The sequence below is a fragment of the Haemaphysalis longicornis genome, unplaced genomic scaffold (assembly GCF_048455015.1).
Source record: "Haemaphysalis longicornis isolate Haplotype H1 unplaced genomic scaffold, Haemaphysalis longicornis Haplotype H1 scaffold_12, whole genome shotgun sequence".
NCBI classification, from domain to species: domain Eukaryota; kingdom Metazoa; phylum Arthropoda; class Arachnida; order Ixodida; family Ixodidae; genus Haemaphysalis; species Haemaphysalis longicornis.
Window position 1 is genome coordinate 68,246,909 of NW_027526225.1, and position 17,636 is coordinate 68,264,544.

At 45.6% G+C, this 17,636-nt stretch overlaps 1 long non-coding RNA gene across 1 annotated transcript in view; it reads left to right on the forward strand.

Moving 5' to 3' along the window:
- Positions 1 to 1,621: 1,621 nt before the first annotated feature.
- Positions 1,622 to 17,636, forward strand: part of LOC144162007 (uncharacterized) — a 92,898-nt gene continuing 76,883 nt past the window's right edge. The window contains exons 1-2 of the long non-coding RNA XR_013320561.1: positions 1,622 to 1,824; positions 12,812 to 12,963. This is a non-coding gene — a long non-coding RNA (uncharacterized LOC144162007). The remainder of the gene's footprint in view (positions 1,825 to 12,811; positions 12,964 to 17,636) is intronic.

The following is a 17,636-nucleotide window of genomic DNA, read 5'->3' on the forward strand; positions in this document are numbered from 1 at the left end:
CTTATAATGACTTTTATTCATTCGCATGCGCAAACCAACGGTAAATGAAACGGAGCTACTGTATTCCTACTGCATAAAAAGAACTCCGTAAAAATAAACCACGATCAGGACGGAATGAAACCTGATACAACCCCCCTCCACCCTTCCAAAGGCATTTTTGAGCAGCACGTACTCGTAAACAAACACTCACTGGTAATAATTAATTGCAACACTCAAATTGTCCAACCGAATGTTTGAAATTGTTATGTTGTTAAACGGGTCCATTTGTTTCACTTCAAAACCAAAAGTTGTGTTAATTTAGACGAGTGGTAGTTTTCCTGTTTCCGCTGTTTCCTGTTAGTTTTGCGAATTTTGCTTTACACTGTGCAATGGTTTTGTTTGTGTTATACGACATATTGTACAAGAAAAATCTATTTGGTTTATTATTACAGACTAATCATATTTAAAACGAGCTCTCTTGCCTTGTAATACAGCTCGTTTGATGATGTGTCAGGTGCGAATCTTCGTATCCGTGGCATTGTTCTTTTAAGTGCGAATGCACTTCTTAAGCGAGCCTGAAGCGTCCGCCACCGTCCGCATAGCAACAGCTGCGGGTGCGCGCGCTCCTCGTCTTCCTTGGCAACGGGGGGAGATGGGCGCGCGCTGCCTGGCCGCTGACATGGCACATACCCACGTGGGGATTGGCCAGGAATCGGGCGTGGGAAGGGCTAATGCACCCGCTTAAAGGAGTACTGACACAAAATTTCAAAGCTGAGATCCGCTCTAGCAATCAAGTACAACGACAACACAAATAGGTGTCTGTGCATGGTACATACCCACGTGGGGGATTGGCCAGGAATCGGGCGTGAGAAGGGCTAATGCACCCGCCTAAAGGAGTACTGACACGAAATTTCAAAGCTGAGATCCGCTCTAGCAATCAAGTACAACGACAACACAAATAGGTGTCTGTGAATAAATGCATCTTTCTTTCTTTGTAGTCGTGTGTGTGTGTTTGATCTATCTTTCGCGAACATTACCGAACCGCGCAAATTCAACTCCTGCATTCGCACTTTCACATTCTTCCCATCGGGGAAATGCGGGGAATTTTTTTTTGTTGCATTTAAATTTCACTTTTAGCGGCGTACCCTGTTTAAAAGCCATCCATACATAAAATTAACGAAAGTTTTCAACGCACCATCGTCTTTACATACATCAGTCGAGCAGTAAAGCAACATGAAAGGCCGAAAGACGATGTGGCGCTCCAAGCTTGGCATTTAAATTTTAAAATATTAGCGGAATAAATTTAGCTTGTGTGATCGTCAGCTTCTATTTTCTTGTATAGATGAAGGTTCCTCTGCGTCATTAATTTAGAATTGAGTATGGGTTTATCTGCAATGATTTCAGACCTCTTATCTTTTGTGGGGTAAAAACACTTGATTCAGTGTTATTGTTCATGCAAATATTGTTTTATTTGATGGATGGACACTTCTTCAATCTGAAGACCTTAGTACAGGTGATCTTTTGGGAAGTGCCTTGCTTGTTTTGTTTGGCGAGGGGTACGAGGCCGTCATCAATCTTTCCAATGGAGATTGGCTAATTTTTGCTTTAGGTCAGTGAAACACATATAAGAAGGTCTTTCCTCTATGCACACCAGAACGCGCCAGTCTTAGCTCGTGAAAAAGCTAGTGTGGAATCTAGAAACTAGTCGCAGCGAACATGACGCGTTATGGTATCGGGGTTGTTTTTCTTACTTACACATTCATAACTCTGACTAATGCGCGTTATAACGGGGAAGACCGAATGCATAATGAAGCAACATACTTTGAATATCAAGACATCGTGAAGGTACGTCCATGCTCCACATTTATTTCAAACGTAACTTTTGATGTCACTTTTTCAGTGCTGACATGCATGAAAGTATTACGCAGACTGCGCTAGTACAATGACGCCTTGTGGGTGTAAAATATCATGGTTATAAAAATATTGTTTTTGGTCTCAAGTACAAAGAGGGAGGAACAAGTCGCTACAGCTTGTAGAACTTCACTGAGGAAACTTTAGATAAACGAAGAAAATTTGGAAGGAATTACCAAAAGTTTGTGAGGCATTGCACGTTTTGGAAAAAAAAAAACAAAAGGCCCAGCAATCAGACCCGTGTGACGTGGCGTAAGGAGCCACTTCTTGGTCATACCGGTGGTTGTTCGCACTACCATATTAAGTAAACTATGTATGACATCAGACGGCTGAACGACCACCCACAGGAAGGGCTCAGTGTGTATGCGTACGCGCACTTACATGCATTTTCAATAGCCTACCCAGATGCACTGCAGGAACAAGGCCTCGCCCAATAAGCTCAAACCGCTCCTGTCCGGCATGCTCCAGTCCACAGTTTACTCCCGAACTTTTTTGTTTCATCCTTTCGGCGGAAAAATGGTCTTCACCTTCGTCTAGACCCATATCTTGGTATCCACTCTGTTTCACTAATTGTCCTTCATTAGCGGGTTCGTCTCATTCGCCTCACTACATGACCAGCCCAAGTTCTTTTGTTCTTTCCTTAAACTATGATATCATCTGCTCAAGTTTTTTCCCTGACCCAGTTAACTCGTTTCATGTAAATGTTACTAATATCATTATTCGTTCCATGCCCCGGTGAGCCGCCGGAAGCTTTCTTTCTACGTTTTAGTGAGTTGTATGTCATGATTTGTTTATTGGGCCATATGTTTAGTGAACTCCGTATGTCATCCATGGGAGTATGTACTAGTATATTTTTCTTTTGAGTGATAGATATAGCGTACTTCGCATTACTTGGTACTGCTTGTCGAGTAATCCCCAGGCCACACCTTTTTTTGCGCCGGGTTCCTCTTTCGTGGTTGTAATTAGCCCTAACCATCTGTCCGAGGTAGTAACATACTTTGAACCACTTCTATCGGTTTGTTTTCTAAGCTGAAGTGGGCGCTTTCGGCATGCGTATTCCTCATTACTTTGGATATATTCGTAATTTTGTATGCCCATGGTCGTTCTTTCTGATTGTAGTTCCTCAAGAATTTCTTGCCGGTGTTCTGCACTCTCACTCAGCAAGGCTGTGTCGTCTGCAATGCTGAAATGGCCCAAGTATTCTGCGTTTATCCGTAATCCTGTGTTTTGACAGTGAGTCAAGCTTTCTGAATTTTGCCTCTAGACTTGTGGACAGTGTTAGTAGCATGGCATTTCCCATGGTATTTCCCTGAAATTTTCACTTCGCCTGTGAAGTGTTATTCTGCCTGTACATACCTTATATACGTCGTCTGGAAGTATTATGTAGGTATCTCCTATTCCCTTCTGGTGTAGCAAGCCTTGTCCCTATCAGGGCTGACCTGAACAGTTCACATTAAAGAGCATTCTCTCTCTTCTATTCCCTTGTCTTTTGTTGAATTAGTACCGCTGCGGTGCGTGCTGAGTCAAACGCTTTCTTGCGGTCTATAAATTTCATGTAAAGGAGCTTCCTGCGGCGTTTTCTGTAACTTCATTGACGACATGGATTTGATCCACTGTGGAGTACGCTTTCCTAAATCCACCCTGCTCTCTGGAATGTTGGTCATCGAGGTTGCAACCTATGCGGCTAATTATAAGTTTGGTAAGCAGCTTGGAAACAACTGAGGGCAGGCGGATGGGTCTGTAATTCTTAAGGTACTCAGTATCTTGCTTTTTACGGATCGGAACAATTATCTGCGCTTTTCCAGGATATCGAGAGTTTTTCAATTCTCAAGCATTCCAGATATATGGCAGCAAGCTTTCCAGTGTAATATCTCCTTCAATCTTTGATTAGAACTGCGGTTATGCCGACATTACCTGCACCTTTTTCTCTTTTCATGCCCCTGGGAGCCTTTCCTACTGCCTCTCTAGTTACTAGTGGGACACTACAAGTTAAATTTCTACGCTCAGTAGTTTCCCCTGGCCTGACATCGCTGGCACACAGCCTGGTGTAGCATCGTTTTGCTACATTTATTATCGCGTCTATGCTGTGCGTAATCTTACGCTGCACGTCTCGGCGTGCGTACATTCTGCCTTTGCCTATGGCTAGCTTCCTTCTAGTTGATTTCAACTTGCTTTTTGTAGCATTTCCTCGATCAGAGCGATTTTATATGCACAAATGTCACCGGTTTTACTTATGTTAATCAGTTTAGACTGCTCTAACTCAACTTGATTCACCGTACTTGCCACTTTTATATTCTTACGTTTTGCAAATTGTTCCTTCGTTGGCTTATATAGTTTTCCATTTCTTCCTTATATTCCCTTTCTTCCCTACAGCTGCTGATTCTGTGATTGCCGTTATTAGGTTGTCATGTAGACTGCTTACGCTATTCACGTTTCCCTCTTTGAGAAGCGCAAATTTGTTCTGAGGAGTTGTTTTAAACTTATCCGGCACGGCTTTGCCTAATTCCATGTCGAGTTTCTTGCTCTTCACGAGATTCCTCCTTTCTCTTTTGAGATTCATCGTTACCTTACAATTATCCACCCTATGATCGCTGCTCGGAATCTAACTGAGCCTCTCTACGTGCTGTGGAATACCTGGGTTGTCACTTAAAATGCCGTCAAATCCGTTTGTTTTATCATTGGGACTTTTACAGGTCAATTTCCTATTTTTTAGTTTGTAGAAGAATGTGGTCATCAACCTCAGGTATTTCTCGCCGTCATAATCAGCCACAGATTATTTAACTGCAGACGGCCGAAAGGATTTCGTGCACGGAACAGCGAGAAATATTAGGGGCACGATCTTAGGTTTTGGACGGATGGCCAAAAGCGTAATTGTCTCTTGTCTAAACGGAGGTGTGAGTGACATGAAGACACAGCTAAACATACTGTCGATGGGCACACGAAAATTCGAGGCAAGACATCTGTTAACAAGGCCGGTGACGTCACGAGTCCTTGGCGCACCCTCTGTGACCTGCTGGGCTACGGCTAAGCTATAACACTCCTCGGACGGTACGACGCTGTCAGAACAGCGGTCCGCCCTAATTGATACATTTCTGTTTTGTACAATTTGCCTAACTATTCCGGCCAGAATAGGTTGCCGGAAAAATGCGCAAGTACCGTCACCGTTAGTCATCAGGCACCTTAGTCGACGCAAGTGTTTTTCGCTGTGTGCATTTGATAGCTGTGAAGGCTTCAAGTGTACACAGGCTTTGCATCCTTGTACAAGCGTGAAGCCAGGAAATGCCGATAGCTTCGGCAACAACGTGTGTGCGCTAAAAGTGAGGAGAAGCTGTTAAAACAAACGCCGTTAGAGAACGTATTATTTTACGCGTTCGCTGCTTGCGGTTGACTTTTGGTCAAACGAGACTAGGTGCTGGCGTCAAAAAGTGTGAATGGCGCAGGTGTGCCGTAATATCCATGCCATGACAGCATTTTTTCGAGTAATTAGCACTATAGCGGGGCTTTAACCTATCGTGTGCTTGTCGCCAAATTTTTTGTGAGTAAAACGTATAGTATGTGAAAAGTACTCTTCTACCTAATGCTTGTTATTTACCAGTCGGAGCAGTGTTTGGTGTCAAAAGTTGATGTATATCTGGCTGCAGCAAATTGCCTCTAGCTGCGTATCTCTTGGTCACAACGTCCCCCCAGCTGAAGTTTCTTCTTGTTAACTTAGCGACTATGGTGGAGTACTGGCTACGCTTAAAGAGCATAGTCGAATCTCGCGTCTTTTAGCGCCACAAATTTCTTGTGACGTTGTGTGATTCCCTGGTGGGCGACATTTTTGAAATCATAATTTTGTAATACTCGTCGCATCCTATGCGTTGACTACCTCCTTGCAGAGGAAAAATGAGCCCGGATAGTTTTTTTTTCAAATGTATGTATTCTTCCGCCCTTTATTGGATGTGTTGGCATCAACGAGCCAAATTTCTTGTCGATTTTGCTTGACTTGCAAAAAAGAATTGTTGTCTTAGCAATGTCCTACGTGTTTGCTTCATAAAACCAGAATATACTTGTTGACATACAACCCAGTAACGATACCAGTGGTGTGTATGGTGCGAATTCATGGAGGTCATCCTGCGCTATGCCTTCCTAGCACTCGTAGGCAAAAAAAGACTGAAAGTTCGTCTTCGGGGAGACTAACGGCCTTTGCCCCAATCACTACACACTTTAGGGACGAACTGTTAGTCCGTCACCAGGTTGTTCCGTTCCGATACTCCCTAAGGATGAACTTCTGGAAGGGAGTCGCACAAGGGAGTGACCTAGTCCCGCAACAGTACTTAAGGAATCCAATACGTTACTCCTAGTCACGCTTCAAAAGAGTAGTTTTGGTATAAAGTGTATATTAACGTGCAAAGCGCGCAGTACTCCCCACAACGTGACGATTCATTATAACTGCTGTCCAAATTTCTATACGCGCAAGCGATCGTGAGGGCGAAATGCGCTTTGCGATTTGCATACGCTAGGGACGATTTTTAAGTTCGATTCTAAGTAAAGCCTCACAACCACAGTTTTTTTTTTGTAAGAACAGTCAATTGTCAACTACCTAGTTGAAACGGGTGGCTGGGTGATCAGGCAAGTCATTTTTTTCCGCACAAATGAGCGGAAGCCGAGTATATTCTTAGTGTTCGCTACATATCTTTAGTGCTCTTAGTATAGTATGTGAAAGCGGTCGTAAGCGTGAGTGTCAGAATAGGAAAGTAGGCTATATTTTCTTCAATAGGGGAAACCGAGTTCGGTGGTTCTTAGCCTGAATTTTGCAAGTTAGCGTTGCTAGAAGATCGGAACTGCGCAGTGCAGTTGTGTCTTACAGCAGGTGCACAAGGTCATTATGTACCGAGTGAAAAAAAAAATAACTTCAAGACGCTAAGCTGTAGCGAGCATTTTTAATTTGCTGTTGTCACCAGCAACATATGGGATTTTCTCGTCTGTTAACCGTAGAAATATTCATTAGGCTTAGGTATCAACGTTTGCTGCTCCCACTAATATTTGTCTTATTGTTGACGCGCCGAAAATCTTTTGGGCGCGACGCACCTTAAGGGCACAGGGTGTCGGAATCTCATGTAGTCGTCGTTTCATGTCGTCGTCATCGCATATTCTAACGGTACTAAAACACCGGAACAAAAGTTTTCCAGCGCCTTGAGCTACAGCGCAACGCGGAATAAGAGAACCCACCGTGAGACCCGTTTTAAACGCCCGCCGTTAGAACGTAACCAGGGGCAGGCGAGGTCGACCCGAAGGAGTAGCTGGGCCGCGGCCGAAGTAGAGGAGACACCAACCAAGACGACGTCAAGGGCGCGTCGCAGCGGAGTACCCTAACAAGACCAGGGCGACAAGCCGTATGCAGGCACAATCAATAGAGTCGTACCGTACCGTATTCATCTGCATGGGCAAAAAGGCGTACTAAATGAACACACCAAGACACTCGTTTTCGAAGGCATCGCACTAGAACGCTTTTGTACCTAGATGACACGAGACTGTTACAGCAAAGCTGTATACCTCCACCTCCCACCGGTTTCATCTCCGTGGGCATCTCCGTTTCATCTCCGATTTCATCTCCTGGTTCGTGTGCAAGAGAGGGACTTGAAATCTTGGGATACCCTTATACACTGCAGGCTTCGCGCCTCCCCAGGTTTCAAGTTAGTGGAGATGGCCAGGACTATTTCGCATTAGCTGGTACTACTTCGCGCGAATGGTATGCAACACAGCGTGTTAAGCTAACCTCACCGAGAAGCATTTGTCCATCGCGCCTCGCTGCTCATTACAATTGCCCGCCGCTCGATTAACCCCAGGTGCTTTTGGTTTAATTGGCATCGATGTTTTCTCCTGTGGCACCACGTGACGGACCCGCTGACTGCAATGACTTGGGTTTTGAAAATGTCCACAGACATACGCGCGAAATGGCAACGACAACGCTTTTACAGAGGATTAACGACGAAGCAACGAGAATAAATGCATGCATTTCGGCTTCCCGTTACTCGATACGGATTGGCTGGGACGACACTTTAGTCCGCACTTAATGAGAGGGGTTGCCCTCGACGACTACGCCCGTACTTAGTCCTTATTTTGCTCCCTTGTACATAAGAGTGTGTCTCAGCTTGTCATGAAGATACCCCTTACCTTCCGGTAAATCCTCAATGCCTCATGAAGCTGCACAAGCGCTGCCCAGGAGGTCCCGAATAGATCAGCAACCAAACGCTTTGCAACTTGTCGTTAGAGCGTAAAGGAGGCTTGTTATTGCACTTCAACTTTGTTTGGACCACAGTCAATGTTCTCTCATCCCGCAAACGTACATAGGTGGTAGCACTCCCTAAGTCTAGCAAGGACGATGCGGACATTAACTCATATAAACCTGTTCTGCTCATATTTACTAAAAAAAGCTAACGGAAAAATCGCGTTGATGCTGGGCTGACGCGGTGGCTGGAAACAAACAAAAGCTTCCATCGTGCATAAGTGGTTACCGGCAACGATTCTGCGAGCAAGACGACGTCCCAACCGGATTAGCCACCTTGAAAACCAGACTACCTATATTCTCTCAACACTGGCTGTGTTTAACGTATCAAAGGCCTACGACAATGCCTTACCGGTCGCCATTGTTACGGTAAAAGAAATGGGAGCCACTGGAAATCAGCTTTTCGTTCCCGCTTCAATTACGAGCGGTTGCATGCACGTGAGCTCAAGGGGGCGTTTCAAGTGGCACGACAAGGTGTTTCTCAGGGAAGGATCCTGTCCCGTAAAGTCTGTTCATTGTGGCTAGGACTAGACCTTTTCGTAAAGCTATAGACTGGGCTAGTTCGTAATTCATAGTGATCACATGTAGAGCAGCAGAAACACACCAGACGGAACGAATACACACGGACGAGCGCTCACTTCCAACTGATTCTTTATTCACATGACTCGTCCATGTGTATTCGTTCCGTCCCGTGTGTTTCTGCTGCGCTACATTTCATCGCTAGATGTTTTCGAGTTAACAAAATAAGCTGTAATTACGTTTTTATTCATATAGTAAGGACAAATATGCATTTATGTCTCGGAATATCAACACAAGCGATTGGCCGGGTTAGCTCAAAGACTTCTTCGCTCCCTGAAATCACTTATGCCATGTATGGAAGTAACCCTGTCTACAGAAAAATCGTGTTATTTTGTTTCCTGGAAAACAGTGCAAGGGTAGATGACGAAAGCGATTATTAGGGGTCGTGCTAATTCGGCAAGCCAATCGTCTTCAACTCCGCGTTACCACCAACGACTATAGCCCATTTTGCCGATAGGCCACAAAACCACTCATCACGCACTTTGTACAGCGCCTAAACTGGCTTCGGTGAATTGGTAGAACTCACGGGGGAGCCCCCGTCATGTATGATTCGGCTCCACTCAGCGCTCCCTTTCAGTCGGACATTCGTCCAGCTGCCCCCACCGTTTTCTTTAGTGTCCGAGTGTGATAGCTGCCCCCACCGTTTTCTTTAGTGTCCGAGTGTGATCGCCTGGAAGCCCTTCACCGAAAGAGACAGGATATTCTCCGGAGTTCCCGAAGCAGAGGGCAATTAAATGTCCTTGACGAGCCCCCATTTCCCATCCTCCCCGTGATGGCGTTACAGGGGCTACTCTGAAATTATCAGAGTGGGAGAGTCTTATCACACAAATACATTGCTTAAGCGTCAACGCTTGAGGCGGAATCTCACACACACGCGGCACTCTACACGTTGAGCGTTCTAAACATACAATGGCGGAAAAAAGCAGCAGCACACAAAACCGCCATATTATTTCGAGAAGTTGGAGTGCGCGCTAGCTATCCCTGCAATCCGTCAAAGCGGCTTAAACGTGTATAAGAAGGGAAAATGTTTGTGCTTGAGCACTTGGACAGAATGATGGAGGCTGTGTTCATGGTTCATGGATGGCTCCGTGAACAGACGACGGAAGATCAGCGCAGCGGCTTATGTGAACCCAACGTGAATATTTCCTAGGTTGCTCCCCGCAACGCTACGATGTCGTCTACAACGATGAAGTGCTTCGGGGTTGCAAAAGTCTTAAAATGAATGAAGGCGCTTCTAGTGCTGCAGGCTGGTATTCTAAGAGACCTGAAGACAGCCTAACAACTTTTTCAGCATGTAAGTCCCGTAGAAGGAACTTGCCAAAGTTTCCTCCGTCTTTTCCAGCCGGGGTGGTTTATTAAGCAGGAACTCTTGGATGCCTTATTTGGACATAACCTAGAACGACCTTGGCATCGACACAAATAGAGCAAAAACTGATACACAAAAATTAAAACCTTTTTCTTAAACGATAGAGAGAGAGATCGAAGAAAACGTGGCGCAAACTAGACGTAGACGAAAGAAACGAGGCAAGACATATACGTCTACGTCTAGTTTGCGCCACGTTTTCTTTTTCCTTAAAATATGTACCAACTAGCTCAGCAACAAGTTTTGCTGAGATCAAACTTTATTTAGAGCGGCTTATGTACGGACTGCCGAAAATGGGTTCTGGGGGTCCTGGCATGCGGTAAGGCGGGAATTCCGCAGATGTCAGGGCCTGCATGTGGGCAATGTGCCGGACGAGGCGAGGCCAAAGGATGGGGTGAAGATCAGGCGGAGGGGTGGGCCAGCTTTTCCATGAGTAACAGGAAGGTATTTAAAACGCGATTTCTCCTATGCAATATGAGCCAAAGTCAAATTCCATAATCAAAACTGCTTGGACCGTCTTAAAACGGCGCAATCAGATAGATGTTGGCTTCATAACGCGAGGAACCCAGTTTCGATTACTACAACAAGAACAGTTTTTTAGGAGCTTGCTGTGCCTTCCCTTAACATCATCGTTTTGTTAAACCCACTGTACAAGTTGGCTTTCATGCAGTGCGTTTCGGCGCGACATAGAACGCAATCAGTGAGGCCTATAAAGCTGCGTTTTTATTACAACAGCTACAGTGTCCGCTCCAACTGGTTCCCGCCACACGCAGTAGCTCTACCAAATGAATCCGCTAAGTTGGCCGCAAAGGTGATTTTGAATTCTATAGTTTTTAGTGTCCAGAACTTTGGCGGCCGCTACGGTGGTTTGAAATCGGCGTTGGTGTCGTAACTGAGCGAAGGAAGACAGAAAGAAAACAGTGGAGGAAACTGTGGCGAAAGTATGAGGGGGAGGGCAGGATCCTGAGACGACACGAGGCGCTCCTCGCTCGGTGGCGACAAATGGCGCACTGGTGTGGGGGAGGCGGTGAGATATGCTGGGTGATGGCGACTCGCTGCCAGATGACGCCGTAGCAGCGCGTGCCGTCGTGAGCTCGACCACGATGTGGGTAGGATTCCCTAGACGCTGTTCGCCGTCCCTCCCTGAGACGCAGTTCACGCCACCGACGCAGAGGAATACCATTGTTGTCATTGAGAGAACCAATGAGTGAGTGCTGCCTCAGCGCACTGAAGCACCCAGGAGTCGGTGCTGAACAACGAGTGAGGCAACCAGTGGACGAGCTTCGCGTTCTTCTCGTTGAGTTGCTCATCCAAACCATGTGATATTTACGCGAAAGGTTAAAGTATGATTTACGACAACATGCTTGGCGGCGGCGACGGGCTGTGAGGTAACGGCTGAGTAGCGCGAGCGGCCGTGCGTTCGCTGATCCCGCGATCACTTCCTGAGAACTCGCAGCTATGAGCCTCGACCGAAAACACCGCAGTTGGTGCTCCGAACAAAGGTCGCATTAGGGAGTTTTGTAATGGTCAGCTGCTTCTTGTGCGCAGCTCTAGGATGTCGGTGCATTTTAAGGACAGCTTATGCGATCATTTTTGTCCCGTTCGTCTTTCGCGATACCAATCATGGGTTACACAAGGAATGTAGACACGGAGAAATATCCTGCGGCTAATTATCAAGCTTTCGAAGGACGGGAGCGTATGTTAATATCGGTGATTCACCGCAAATAGTTTTAAAGAAGTGCTGAGCAATTGGCGGAATACCTTGCAAGGCTAGGTCACATCCTAACTGACATCAAATGGAAAGCGTGACTGAAGGCACTTCACGCCCGCAGCCGAAAATTTCGGTGTGGTAGGGTGCCCATTTAGCTTTCGGAATACATATCGCTGATGTGGTATCATGAGAAGAACCAACTTCTTTACATGATAGCGCAAATGGCAACGACGCAGCCTCGTGATACCAACGTATAATGGTGCACGCTCCTCGTTTCGTTAGATAGCACATCCCGTTCACTCTTTCCTTCTTTGAGCGAGTGGTTCACGATTTGCTCTGAACAGATCAAGCCTGGCGACAGAGTTGTTGGTTCTCTACTCAATCGCCAGTGTGTTTTATGGGCAGCAGGATAGGGATAGTGCGTAACAGTCTGCGGGGCACAAACCATAGGCCCACATCATTTCTAAGTTTGGTACTGACATGCATTATCATCTCAAGCCTATGTTATACCTTCTGCAAGAGAGACTCTTGTACAGATTAACGAACGTTGCTACTACGTGTCACCTAAATACATACCTTCGCTCCTAATGCCTCATCGCAATCTTTGACCGTGTTCCACCCTAGCCCTTGATTGTGCAGTTCTGCTACTAGGGCAGTCCATCCATTGCCCTTCCTTTGCATTACATGCTGCGCGTAACTCCAGTCCGTGCCCTAACTTTGAGCATGTATGTCCTGTACATAATCGTTTTCCTCATTCATGACGCTCGTTTTCTATTGCTAAGCGTTACTCCTAGAAATTTATTCAAACGGTTGGTCCGACTTCCACACATCTTCACTCAACGTGCTTTGTAAGACCCGCAGTTTATTCCTCATAAGTTAGTACCGGAAGAAGCGTTGGAGGTATATCACTGTTTAGCGAGAAATTTAACCTACTGTTGCGCGATCATTAACATTGCCTTTTTACTGTCATTCTTTCCGTTTTACGTATGCCAACTTTTAGGAGTACAACCAGTCCCACCAGCGCTGGGTATACGGGCTCAACTATGTACCGCAGTACCACGTCATCAAAGAAAGCTGTCTTTATTTCACAACAGACAAAATTATGGGGGACAAAGTAAACTTTACCATGCACTTTATGAACAACAGCCAAAAGTAAGTAATCCAGGTATCGAAACATTGAGGATTAGAAAAACGTCTACATACTGGGTTTAAAAAAAAAAGTCAATAATTGTTTTTTATCTCAGAGCAGTATGTTGATGAAATTCAGAAAAACAATTCAGTGTATGAACGTGTCCGCAGACAACGGTGATATAAAAAAAAATATTTTTTAGCTACCGCAGACATAAACGCCCTACTGTAGGTTTAGCAGAATCATCACTCTAGACTGTCTTGTTATGACAAAATTCTAGAAAATAAGTATAAGAATTAGATTACCAAATCGTTTATGTTCCGACCTTGTCGTGATTGTCACTTGTAGCCTTGACCATGAATGATAGGTAGGGACGAGTGGCTCTGCATTTTCATTTCGCACTAAAACATGACTTAAAACATATGGGCACATGAATGGGGGTAGAATTTCAAATGTGTGTGGTGTATCCAAAATATGAATTTAATTTCATTTTTCTTGTTCATGTGAATAGTTGCAACGCCTATAAAGGTGTTAGGGGTACCCCGGCATAAAAATGTTCAGTGTTTATTGTGAAAGCTTGCAGGGAATGTCGAAAGGGTTGCTCGCCAAAGGGAGGGGACCAAACGGGGCACTAGCCAGTGGCTCTCTTTAGAAGAGGAAAAAGAAGGCATTTATAGAAGTGCGTAGGAACAGTAGATCAGTAAAAACACTGCAGAAAAGGCTCCGAAAGTCAGTGACGGTAGCGACCATCGATGAGGTAATCCAGATGTAATTATTACAAAAAGCAAGGCAGCAACAGTGCAACAATAATAAGAGATGCCCCACCCCCCAATTCTCCCCCCGCATATAAAAAGGGTGAATTCATTTCAAGTAAACAAAAAAAACAGGAACAAGTTCATAACTGACAAAACAAGGCAAAACAAGATGGGCATATCTACTTCCCGGTAGGAATGCATGAGAAAAAAAGTGACCAATTACCAATAACGGGGCAAATTATGGTCTTTCAGCGCAATTTAAATGGTGACACGCCCATAAACAACTTTACAACAGGTGCTAAATCATTCCAAATTGATATTACAAAGGAAGTTGAAGCCATTTTGTCGTAAGTAGTTTGGGCACGTGGTATTAAAAATTTTCTGTTTGATGCAAACTTTGTGTTCTTGTGGTTTGCTAAGGAGTTGGGGTTTATAGAATTAAAAGCTAGCTGCAAACAATATCTTCTTTATAATCACAGTAAACAAACAAACAAAAGCAAGCAAATCAACAAACAATGATTGAAGTCCCCACCAATTTGGTAACTCGTGCGGGAAGTAGAAATTTAACCACTGCGGGTTTAAAAATAGTAAGTGGAGAGAGGAAGTAGTGGTTGATGTCGAGGTTTCTTGAAGTAACTTGATAGTTGAACGTATTCGATAAGTCACAACGACACGAGTTCTGTTTAATTAGGGATATCCCAGGAATAATATGAATAATTCGAATATGATAAGATTAGGGTGCCGTGAAATCAATTGCACCAACCGCGGAAAAAGAAGTAGCTTATTAACGCCGGAAATTTCAAGGGAACATTAGCAGGTACAGCCATCTGAATTCTCGTTTCCTCACTACGATTTGAATTATCCCAAATCTCGACAGGTGCAGCAATGGATGAGGGAAGCTTGCCTATGAATTTTTCTAGAACAATGGCTGAGGCAGAGACGTACACAGAAAACATGAATTTATACCTAAAATCTTTATTTGCACATTTGACTTAAAAGGACACACACTTTAGTTCCAAACATTAACTATACTATTAAGGTACAAGTACTGGTTAGACTTGTTCCCATTTTCATTTCGGTCCAAGTTTTGCAAAATCGCAAGTACCTTCAGGAGGCCTGTGCGGGTAAAGAAAAGAGCTCTTCCTCTGTCACTGTCTATGTCTGTATATTTACGGCAACCACCGGCGAAAGTTGGAGCTTACTGGTGTACGTCGTCCGTGCGACGTGGCGGGCCATAACCTGCCGCGCTGGGGAATCACGCGAGTAGTTTTTGCTGCTTCCCGTTAACGACAGCACTTTCTTAGCTGGAAATTCCTGGATCAGTTTTGTAGGCGCTCCCTGTATAGTGTGGGACGTGATGTTTTGCGTCACAAAACAAATACAAGGAGAATAAAAGGAGGAGTAAGCTTTTGTTAATAATTGCAACACGAAGCATCGATTGCCACCAACAAGTGTGAAAACAGCTTCATTATATAGTGGTTTTTCAGCTAAACAAAAATTCAATAAGCATTTAGCGTGCCTGTCTCTGACGGAGAAGGGAAGGGTTGCGCGCAAATACCTACCCATCGTTTCTTTCTGAGAATGCAGCTGCTCCGTTATCGGAGCCCTGAGCCGTGCTGTGCCTGTGTGCCTATGTGCACCGGAAGCGTGGTAACATCCGCAATAGATTGAAGACTGTACCTGCCATTGTGGGAAATGAATATGATCACTTCACACTGAGTAGTGCTAGCCAATACCAACCCGTTGTCCCTCTAACTAAAATGGACGTTGACGGTGACACTTAGTAGGGATAACTAATGCTGTATTCTGGGTTTGTTCTCCACACTGTGCTTCGTCGACTGGGCTGAGTGGACGATAGCGGGATATTTTTACATGCGAAAAGCGTTTTGAAGACTCGAGTGTAATTTAAATTCAGAAATTCAGAATACTGGGGCTAGCCTCTCATGCAATACCATTTTGTTCTCTGAAGAGGGCCTTGTAACAACAAGCGATCCCTAATCTTAACAAACTGTCACATATTGAGCTACGTAACTCGAGCCTGGGTGGGACTGTAGGGTACCAAAAACCAAAGAGCGGGCACGTGAAAGTAATATAAGGATTCCTACGGCGCGATGAAACCGAAACAAAGGCTCTATTTAAATTGTCGAGTAATGCCTCTGCTGATAGCTTTATAACGCAAAAAGAAGAGGCTGGCGCGCTCGCCACAGAAGTCAGAGCTTCTCGGCCGAGGTGGCACCGAGCACATCCAAATCACTTTCCAGTGGCATGACCTCAAGCCGATACCTCCATCACGAATCTCGGCCTGCTCATCTATGCGGATGGCAAAAACAGCATATTGTTACAACTCACAAAGACGACCAAGCAGGTGATGTACATGATACGTTGGGTCACGAACCAACACACAGGCATGAAAGAGGGCGGGATGGTTAGGCTTATCGGAGCGTTCGTTCTTTAACGCATAACCTATGCGGCTCCATATGTCATCCTGAGCAAAGCGGAACACGACAAGCTCTACGTGCTCATGAGGAAGTCCCCAACCAAGCCTTCGGATTGCTCATGAGCGCATCTACAGACAAGGTGCTACGTATGGGGCCACACAATAAAGTGGAGCAACTCATTGAGGGTCACTTGTCAAATCAAAAGACACGGCTCTCTCGCACACGAAAGGGTATCAGTGTACTCACCAAATTTTAGTAGGTTACATAAGACTAGTCCCAGTAGAAGGCGATTACGAAATTGCGGCATGACTCTACAGCAGTGCACCCGATCACTCGCAATATGCACCCCAACTATCATCAGGGTCGCAAAGAAGCACGCGCAAAGTCGCTGACCAAGATTTACCCCCGAGTGCCGGCTACCACGGACACCGACTCTGCCCACTACAACGAAAAAAGAGCAAAAAGAGCCACGGCTAAGAAACAGAAGAGGTTGACATCGTTCTTGCCGGCGCACAAACCACACCACCACTTTTGTTTCGGAGTGTCAAGGAAGACGCCTCAGCTTTACGCCGGGAATGGGTGGCAACAGTGACACTACGCATTCTAGAAAACAAAGCGCCATACAGGAAGGCCGAAATTCTGTGGACCCCGCGCACTCCACAATGACAAGCAATGAGTACGCACCCCCCTCAGGGCCTGTGATCTCGCCGACTACGCAGCGAAGGGACACCGAAACCAAACTGCTCACAACCAGTCAATAAACCACACAACACTACAGTATAAGTGGAAGAAAATTGTCGGTATCACACCTACAGCTCACAAGAAACCAAGAAACCACACGGAAACAAATACACACTGTCACAAATTTGAGCTTACGATGTCTAAAAGTACCGTATAGTGTTTTCATAATATTCTACAGCGCCTAATTCTTGTTACAATCGTCAGATTCATTCAGTTCGGTTTTATTCGCCCCGAGAAAATGCTGGAACTCTCTCGAACGAAAAGGCAGTAACGCGATCACTTGCCGGCTCACGGGCAAGAAAATACGAAAATAAAAGCTCCACCGCTCAGCTTTCACCGAAGCTTCGAGTTCTTTCGAGGGGGGGGGGGGAAGCCCGCCAGGGGGCTGAGCGATGAGCACGCCTTCACGTCGGCTCTGCATTTGAACGCCATTTTCATCGCTTAAAGTGCCCTACTGCTCACCAGCCCTGCACCGCTGCGTCCGTAAAGCTCTACGGATCGCCCAGACACCAACGTCAAGAAAATCGGGTCATTCAACGGTCAGTTACAGCCTTTTCAAGTTCCAGCCACGCCGCACAGCGAGCTATGCCTACTCAGGCCTAGCACACCGGGCCGGGCCCCGTCGCCGGCGTAGGAACGCAGGTGCACGCGCAAGCCGCGGCGCGCCGTTTGAACGCCCCTCGACCATGGAGGTTACTGTGGCCGGAGAAGAAATTTACCCCACGGAACTCAGCCAACCTGCATGGGAGGAAATTCGTCGCA